Source organism: Clinocottus analis, unplaced genomic scaffold (genome assembly GCF_023055335.1).
Source record: "Clinocottus analis isolate CAN_PGR_092001 unplaced genomic scaffold, fCliAna1.0.p SCAF_21, whole genome shotgun sequence".
Classification (NCBI taxonomy): Eukaryota; Metazoa; Chordata; class Actinopteri; order Perciformes; family Cottidae; genus Clinocottus; species Clinocottus analis.
Genome location: NW_027175943.1, coordinates 8,561,468 through 8,570,036, shown reverse-complemented (window position 1 = coordinate 8,570,036; position 8,569 = coordinate 8,561,468). Strand labels below are relative to the sequence as shown.

Below are 8,569 nucleotides of genomic sequence, written 5' to 3'. Positions count from 1 at the left end.
TTAAAGTTCTCCGGTTATTTCACGTCTGTTCCCTGTAATGTTGCCCCCTGCTGGTGTTTCGTTCTTACTACACGCATGGATGAGTATACAGTATAACACATGTATAGGATGTTCATTAAATTGTGGAAAGGTAAAGTGAATATAATTTATTTGAAAATTACATTAGACAATTGCCTATGCATTATTCAGGGTAAAAACAAATACAAAATATGTGTCAATATCATCCTACTGAATTTGTGAAATGTCTAGTACTTGTGAGACCAATTAGCACAATTACATACTTCACTCCAAAACAATTCCCTCTTGCACACTGTTTTAATGTATCCAAAAAAATCTCAAAGAAGCCCTCTTGGGTGAGGGTCTGTGTTTAAGACCACTTGATTTAAACCTTCGGGCCCTTTCACAGTTTATTTTGACATGTCTCTGCAGGATATAGTGCAGGTTTAACCACTAATTGTAATGATCGCTGCCTTCCATTTACATTTTCAAGTTCCAGCACTCTGCTATTGTTCTCGCTTGCCTGCTGACATGGCTTACTGGCACACCTAGAGCCTAATTAAAGTGATTAGGTGCAACTGTATTTTTCCTGCTTGACGAGTCAAAACGTTGCAAAAAATAGCCCATTGACAGTTAATTCCTCCATGAGTGTTAATAAAGCTTTGTTGTGATTTGTTAAAGCTATAGGGCGAGCCTGCAGGATTTAGTTGTGAGAAGGTTTGTTTGTTTAAGTAGATGGCCTGCTAAATAGTAGTATTTTTGTTTTGTTGTTTTAATCTAATGTTTGGTTTTTGTATTGTTTTGTTTGTTTCTTAGTTTGAGCAGTTATTCCTGAATCTGCACACTCTGCACCGAGGAAAGATGGTTGTGATCCGCCAGTCAAATTTAGAGAAGAAGAATAAGTTAATATCTCCTAAAGGGGACTTTACAAAACCAAGTAGCAAAGTCAGTGACTGTACACCAAAAGGAGAGCTATTGTTTGTAATGTAAATGCAGTGCATGGGTTGTCCAGTAGATGGCAGCAGTTGTATGCTAGTACCTGACAGTTGTTGGTTGGTATTGTGAAGAAATGTATGCATGCACATACTCCATTTAGTTTCAATAAAGTTAATTTTAACCAAAAATCTAATATTATCAAAATAGGAGCTCACTAAGAATTGTGAGTTTCCTAAAGAATAAGACAGCTTCTTTTTTTTATCTGTTGGACAAGGATGTTTTTATGTAAACGACCCTGCAGGTGCCCCACAGTAATGATCATTTATATGCAAACACCAGCATCTTTATGGTGCTCCCAAACTCACAAGGGTATTAATCATCCACAGCAATAGTAAATGATCTAATACAGTTAAACATGTATACAAACATTTTAAATGTTTTTTCAAAACAGAATTTTGCAAAAATGTAAATGTTTATTCTTTAATATCTCAAAAGAATCAAGGCTATATTTTGGTTTAGTTTCTTCCCAAAATGCTTTTTCCAAAGTCAACCAAAAAGTGTCAAAGTTGTTGCAATTATACTTTTTTAAAACCTTTCCAACAGATCACCCCTTTGTAAAGGCCCTTTTAATGTACATGCCATACACAATACCAGCCAATATCCACATAGCACACTCCCTTGCTCTAAAAATAAGAGAAATAGCTCAAAATGGCTCCCTATCAAAGAGGTGTTGTGTCACAAAACAGACATGTGCCAAGCACAGCCAACAGATGGTGAGCTTGGCGTCCTTTAAGACAAAAATATTTGGCAAAGGCAAAGTTCAGTGACAAAGCGAGGCTCTGTAAAGAGCGCTGGCGCGATTCACATTCTCTTTAAGCCGTGAAAATAACTGTCTGGTTTCATGCTTAACTCAGTCAGAAATCCATATGCTGGAAGTTCATGATTATGCATTGTTTGGAGATTAATCAGGGCACCTGGGAATATTGTTTCACCAACAAATCCATTATTTGACTCGATACTAATTGAATACTTACAGCGTTGCCTCAAACAATTGGTGCATTAACTTGGTCCAATCAGGAGCAGTATTAATATATTGTATTTTGCATTGTAGGAGAGAACCAAATCCATAAGAGAGAGACATTTATTATTAATTGCAGCGTTTGTGATATGGAAATGTCCCGTAAGTTGACTTACACACGAGTAGCAAGATCGCATTTCCACGACACCTTTTGTGAATGTGTGACGAGCAATAGGACAAACATGAAGACCACACCCTGCACCCATTGTGTTTTTTTCATTGTAAACTTTGTGTTACTGATGACCTCTCGGTAGTTGAGGCTGGTCCCACATGTTCTGTTCAGGGATTGATTTGATTAAGTCCAGATGTGACGCGACCTGGGCTTAACCAGTTCTTCACGAGAATCAAGGTCTTTGACAAAGGGTGCCAAGGAGATTTGCACCGACTCCAAGAGACACTGCGATGAACACACACACACACACACACACACACACACACACACACACACACACATCCAAATAATTAGGAACATCTGCAGGCACTCTGTCTTAATCTTATCAGCAGTAATTATTCTAAGACACAATATTTAATTTAGGTCTTCCAACAACATGTCAATAAATGAATGATGGTTGGATCATTTAGATTTACTCCTCACATTTCGAGTCCCTGACTTTTTCAGCGCCCCTGACTCGTTAAAGATGAACCATATCACCTTAAGTGCACTTGATTACGCAAGCCTCTCCGCCCCCCCTACCCCCTTTCCACATCTCCTTGGGCCTTCTGTGTAATCTGCTGAGATTTAAACCTGCTGCTCCTGTTTAATAAATCCACTGCGATTAAAATAGGATTACAGCTCTGCTTTTGCCTTCCTAATGACATCAGAGCATGAAACATTTTTCAACTTTTTTTCAGTTGTCGGATTTTTTTGCAAGAGTGCACTACTCTCTTTTTTTTTTTTTCTTTTTTTTTTTTTGGAGCAGCGATTTACAACTTCTTCACCCCTGGGGACCTCGACCCTGCAACCCAGCAGGCCAGCCCATCTGTGTGGTGGTTGGCACAAGGATTAACCTTATAATGCAGCACACGCCATGTATCAATGCTGCCCTCTGCATCTCAATCACAGCTAAACAAATAAATATAGGCTCTAGTCCAGAATATTGTTGTTCGTTTGAACCTTGAAACCCTCGCATTAAATTGCCTCCAACAAACACGACAATCTGCTCTTTGTGGCCACATCGCCATGAAATATTAAACGCCACGTCCAGATCGATGCAACTCTTTTGTCCCCCGTGTCATTCCGTGGTATCGTCCTGCTACAAAAGGCAAAGATTGATTGGATTTATACAACAGTTAAGCTCATGACCCCGGCAGAGAAATCTATTTAAGATTATATATTTGACTTTAATACATAATGTGGCTTCCCGTCAAATGTAAAGTGTAATCTATAGTGTACTAATGATACAAAAGGTATGCAAGCAATCCAGTTTGTAATAATTCAAAGTTCAGCATCCTGGCAAACACTCAGACTTATCCTGGATGAAATACACTCGTACCTGCTCTCCACAACAGATTCACGTTGAGACCGCCGTGCTCTCTGTCTGTAGAGACTGATTTCATACCTGTTCTAGGTGTCGGGGGAAAATATTATTTTCTGCAAAATCAATGTTGAGCTGACTATTTTGATGAATGCGCGCAAGCAGGTTAATATACAGTAAGTAAATGTAAATGTCTGCTTGTGGCACGAAGCCCCTTTTTGGCCTGTGATTTGCAATAATGTCAGAATTCGAATAATCACGACACATGGGTTGAGGACAATTGTAGGTCATGGATTTAGTGCCGTGGTGTGTTTTGTGTTCCTGTTTTATGTTGAAAGTCCTTGCCTCTGCTGTCCTCTGTCCCCTGCACTTCCTGCCCATGTGATCCTCTGATTGTCTGCTAATTGTTTCCAGCTGTTTCCAATCACCTGCCAGTTGCCCTGTGTATTTAAATCCTGTTAGTCTTGTGTCCAGTGTGGGCTCGCATGGCGTCTTCTGTGTGAGTAGACGGTGGTCGTCCTGTTCTGGTTTTGTGAGCCGCCTCCCTGTCCCTTTTATTGTGATTCCTGTTTTTATTCATTCATCTCCTTTTTTCCCCGATGGCCCTTGGAGGTTTGTCATTTTGTTGGCTTTTGAAATAAAAATATACTTTTGGCTTTCGGGTCCTCCTTAACCACTTTGTGGTGTATAAGTATAAAACACCTTGTTTTATACTTTAAAGAAACTTATTTTTTTTCCCAATGCTGGCTGAAAGGATGGAAGCTTTTGTTCTTGGTCAGACACCACTTGGATTTTTCACATCTCAACTGCTGGATGCAATGCCATGAAATGGTGCACAGGCAGTCAATGTCCTTAAAGGATGAATCCAAATGACTTATGCCAGCTGGAGGTTGACTCTTAACAATAAATAAATAACCTAAATATATAAACAAAGATTGGATAGTGTAATGAAATTTAGTAACATCATTACTGTTCCATACAGGATTATTTGCAATGACTCGATACTTGACTACATCTCCACATTTTTGTCTCTACACTCTCCATCTCCACACGTTTTGTCCAATACTTTTGGCACATGACCAAATACTTGTAAATCTAAAGACACGAACATCAGCCTCGGCTGGACTTTGTGTGAAGTGCAAATGTCAGCGTGCTAATAATACTCTTAGCACCCGCCAAACATCACACTCGCCAAATGCCAGGATGTTTGCGTTGTCTTTTGTGAGGATGCTAGCAAACTGATGTTAGCGTTGAGCTAAGTACAATTTTCCCACCAGGATTGATTTCCGACTGTTGTTGTACATTGACAACATTTATATAGTGACTATATCACATTTCACACCAAAAAACATGAAGGACAATTAATTGATTTATGGGAACATAACAAAGGTACAATTTTAGATCTCATTAAAATGATCTGGGCTGCACCATGTGTTTTTTAGGACCACCAGTAAAGGTAGGGTCTCACTTTCACACTGTGGGCTCGTATCTAATCAGCTCCAGCACTTAGTGATCAGTCCTGCCGGTGGATTATCAATTCATTAATCTCTTCAGAGCTGCTGCTGCTAAAATGAATATTCCCATCCACCCCTGATTTTCAGCTAAAATGGTCTCTCCCACTTTATCTTTGAACAATCTTGCTTTTGTGTTTTTAACTCGCAGACCATTTGTCTTTTTGAATACATTTACTCAGCTGTTTTAAGAGCCTCATTGATTCACTATTTACCATCTGAGCATCCCATTGGTGCCTGTGCCCATTTTGTTTTGCTGACCGCATTTTCCTAAGGGGCAGGTGGTCTGTCCAAGCCTCTTTGTACAGACTTGTGGTGGTGGTGTGGGAGGGATGGGTGGGAGGGGGGGGGTTGCTAATATGAGGCTTTCAACGTCTAATCCGGAGCAAGTCTCTTAGAAAAAGCTTATCTTGGGACTCTCCAATTTTACTGCTTTTCTCATCTGCAGGACCAAACTGCGTCTGGTGTGCTTATGAACAAATATGACTTGTATAATGGAGCTAATTCAATACCTTGTTTCAGTCAATTGTTCTTCCCTCTTCACCGGAAAAAGAACTTGCTTGGTTATCATCACCCTATCTACCCCCCCCCCCCCCCCCCTCCACCCAACCCCATTGCTGACAAATCCATACAACTATGTGGGACACAAAGGCTCGGATTTAGCTGCCGGGCCAAAGCGAGGGTGGACCGGTTGGGGGGCAGGGCCAGCATGGAAATTTCTGTTGTTTTTGTCCCAGCGCAGATTTCAGCCAAATCAAAACAACTGGCACCATCACCCCTCCAAAACCCCTTCGTCCCCTGCGCAACCCACATGACCGGCGGCCAGTCATCACTTTTAGGCTGGAAATGCAGCCAGATCAAGAGCGGTCTGTCCGGCGGGATGGAGGAGAGGCAGTGTGTGCACTGGGGGCCATTGTTCAAAAAAGAGCTGACAAAGGCCTGGATGGGATCTCATTTGATAGGCAAAAATATTGAGAGATACAATTTTGAAGAAGTGGGATCACAGGCGCAGAGTGCACTTTATGATATCGATCTGATGCATGGGCTCATACAGCTAAACATGACCTTTAAAACCAATGGATCAGCTTTTGTGACATCCTTTGCTGTACAGTTGTTATTCAGACTAACTTCTGTGGTTTACTATCACATCTCCCTACAGCCAGGTGGACACAAGGTTAACACACCTTAAATAAATCTCAACTTTGACTTGTACAGTCTTTTCTGTTCCTCAATTCAGATGAAAAGTCCTATTGATAGAGACTTCTTCAAAACAATTTGCTAAAAACTGTAAAAGTTGTGAACATTAAGTATGGCTGCAACTAACAATTACTTTTATTCAGTTTCTTTATTTTTTTTTGTGTTTCCCTATAATCTCTTTTTTTTTTTCAAATAATCAATTGTTGGTTGTATAAAACATATAAAGAATCATTGAATGTTTTGCTTTCAACTGAGCAGAAACTGCATTTATGCCTTTCAGTTTGGGCCACGCTCCTTTCTGCAATTAGACTCTTTCTGCCCTCTAAACTTCTTTCAAACACCAAACCTCAAGTGTATTTTGCAGGTTTTCTGTGAAACATTTCAAGGCCAAAGTCACAGACCGAGTAAAATACTCATCACGACGAGGATCGTGGAAACGGTGGAATTGGCCCTTCATTTTCCAAATTGGTTCAGTGACACCGACCCCGTCTCAAAGCCCGGTCTTATCGTCTCAACCATCTGATCTGATTGATGATGCAGCCTACTTATGTGTTCATTCACCAATCAAATCCTCATTTTAATCAGGACGGGCACCAGTTTGGTCGAGCAGAAAAGCGCGTGACTGGTTGCCGAGGACGCCCAGTGGTGATAAATGTAGTGATGCGATCAAACTGTATGAGTTGTCTTCTGGGCTTCTGAGTGTGACAGGATGTCACTTGAAGGTCCTGTGACGGGGAATTATGATTGACATTACACAACGGCGGTTGAGCTTTCAAGGTTAGGAATAGTTTGACATTTCAGAAAGTGCTCATTTGCTTTCTTGCAAAGATTAAAAAGGTTGACGCCTCCTTCATGCAGGTGTCAAATAAACTTGAAAACTCTGGACCGACATGACAATCGTCACAAAAACATCTGACTATTAATAATCCGAGGTAACTCAAGTCAATGCTGTCGGCCTCTGTGCTTCCTGTTAGGTAACAAAAGGCAGCTGGAGGAGATGAGAGCAGAGGAGAGGGTGCAATCAATGAGGTCAGTGAATCATGATTTATTATACAGCACCAGGCCATTAGTGTCACACATACTTTGTCACACTGTGTAGAGATTGCGTGTCTGCGTCTATCAAACAGGGTTTGCTCGACTAATGCTAAGTGGTTGGGGGCTTTCTTTGACATGAGGGGGAAACAAGGCAACCCGCGGGGGCTGTTGGCATGAAGGTTGTGTCAGATGAAGGATGGGTATTGGCTGACATATTCAAAACAAAGTAAACTGGTATATAAAGCATGTGTTACCTTTTTTTAAATTAATGTTTACTCTCCCATTTGGTAATGGAACTTCTTTTTCTTTTTTTTTTTTTTTAAATAAATCAAGATATTGATGGAAATGTTCAACGAATTGGGAATAGATGAGAAGATCAATCTTACATCTGTTTGCTCATTATGAAGACTGGAAACTTTTTATTCTGGCTCGGCCAAATGGTAGCGATCTAATACCGCCTTCAAAGCGCCCACATTTACATATTGCTTGTTTGTTTATTCTGCATGAATAAAGTTGTCACTGCACCCGACCAAGACAGATTTTCCCAAAACTTAAAACATGTTCTTTTAACACTTAATTGTACAAGAGAAAGAAACAAGTTACACGAGGTGAAGTGCTGGGAGAGAAATTTTCTTCATATCGAACACGTTGAGATCAGTATCAATCCTCTCCTTCAAACTCATGGCAAGAACCCCCTCTTCCCCCCACCACACACACACACACACACACACACACACACACACACACACACACACACACACACACAGAAAAAAGAATAAGAATAATAAAATGAATGATGATATAAAATAAAGAGTTATTTGTGGGAGAAGAAATCAACAATGATGCTGCTCCTCTAGCTGCACGTTCCAGTGGATCCACCCTCTGCATATAACCTTGAAATGACCCATTTCAAGGTTATATGCCCGCACGTCAATCTGCAACCGAGCTGAAGCATATCCACCTGTTCCATCATCAGAGGAATAATGATAATAATAAAATTTTTAAAAAAAAACAAGGGACCAGTGGAAATACTGCCTTGTGTAACCACGGCAACTCCTCCCTCAAAATGCAACATCACCAAAGCCCCCACCGCGCGAAGCGAGCAGGGAAGGATGCGCTGCCGGTCGCTTACCTGGCTTTATTAATAAACCAAGCGGTTCACGTGGGCAGCCCAGCCCAGCACAATATTCTGCTACATTAGCAAGGTATTTCAGACCCGGGCGATTTTTTTTCTCTTTTTTCTATTAAAGATTGTTCTTCTCTCCATCCTCTCATCCGAGACGGGGTGGGTACCGCCGCCTCTGCTGCTGCTGCTTCTGCAAGGGAGAGAGGTGAGCGCA

At 40.9% G+C, this 8,569-nt stretch overlaps 1 protein-coding gene across 1 annotated transcript in view; it reads left to right on the top strand.

The window, feature by feature from the left end:
* The first annotated feature begins 8,371 nt into the window (after window positions 1-8,371).
* The window catches only part of LOC137791961 (sodium/potassium/calcium exchanger 2-like), a 38,690-nt gene continuing 38,492 nt past the window's right edge, over window positions 8,372-8,569 (top strand). The window contains exon 1 of the mRNA XM_068587185.1: window positions 8,372-8,560. The gene's annotated coding sequence lies outside the window, so the exon portion shown is untranslated. The remainder of the gene's footprint in view (window positions 8,561-8,569) is intronic.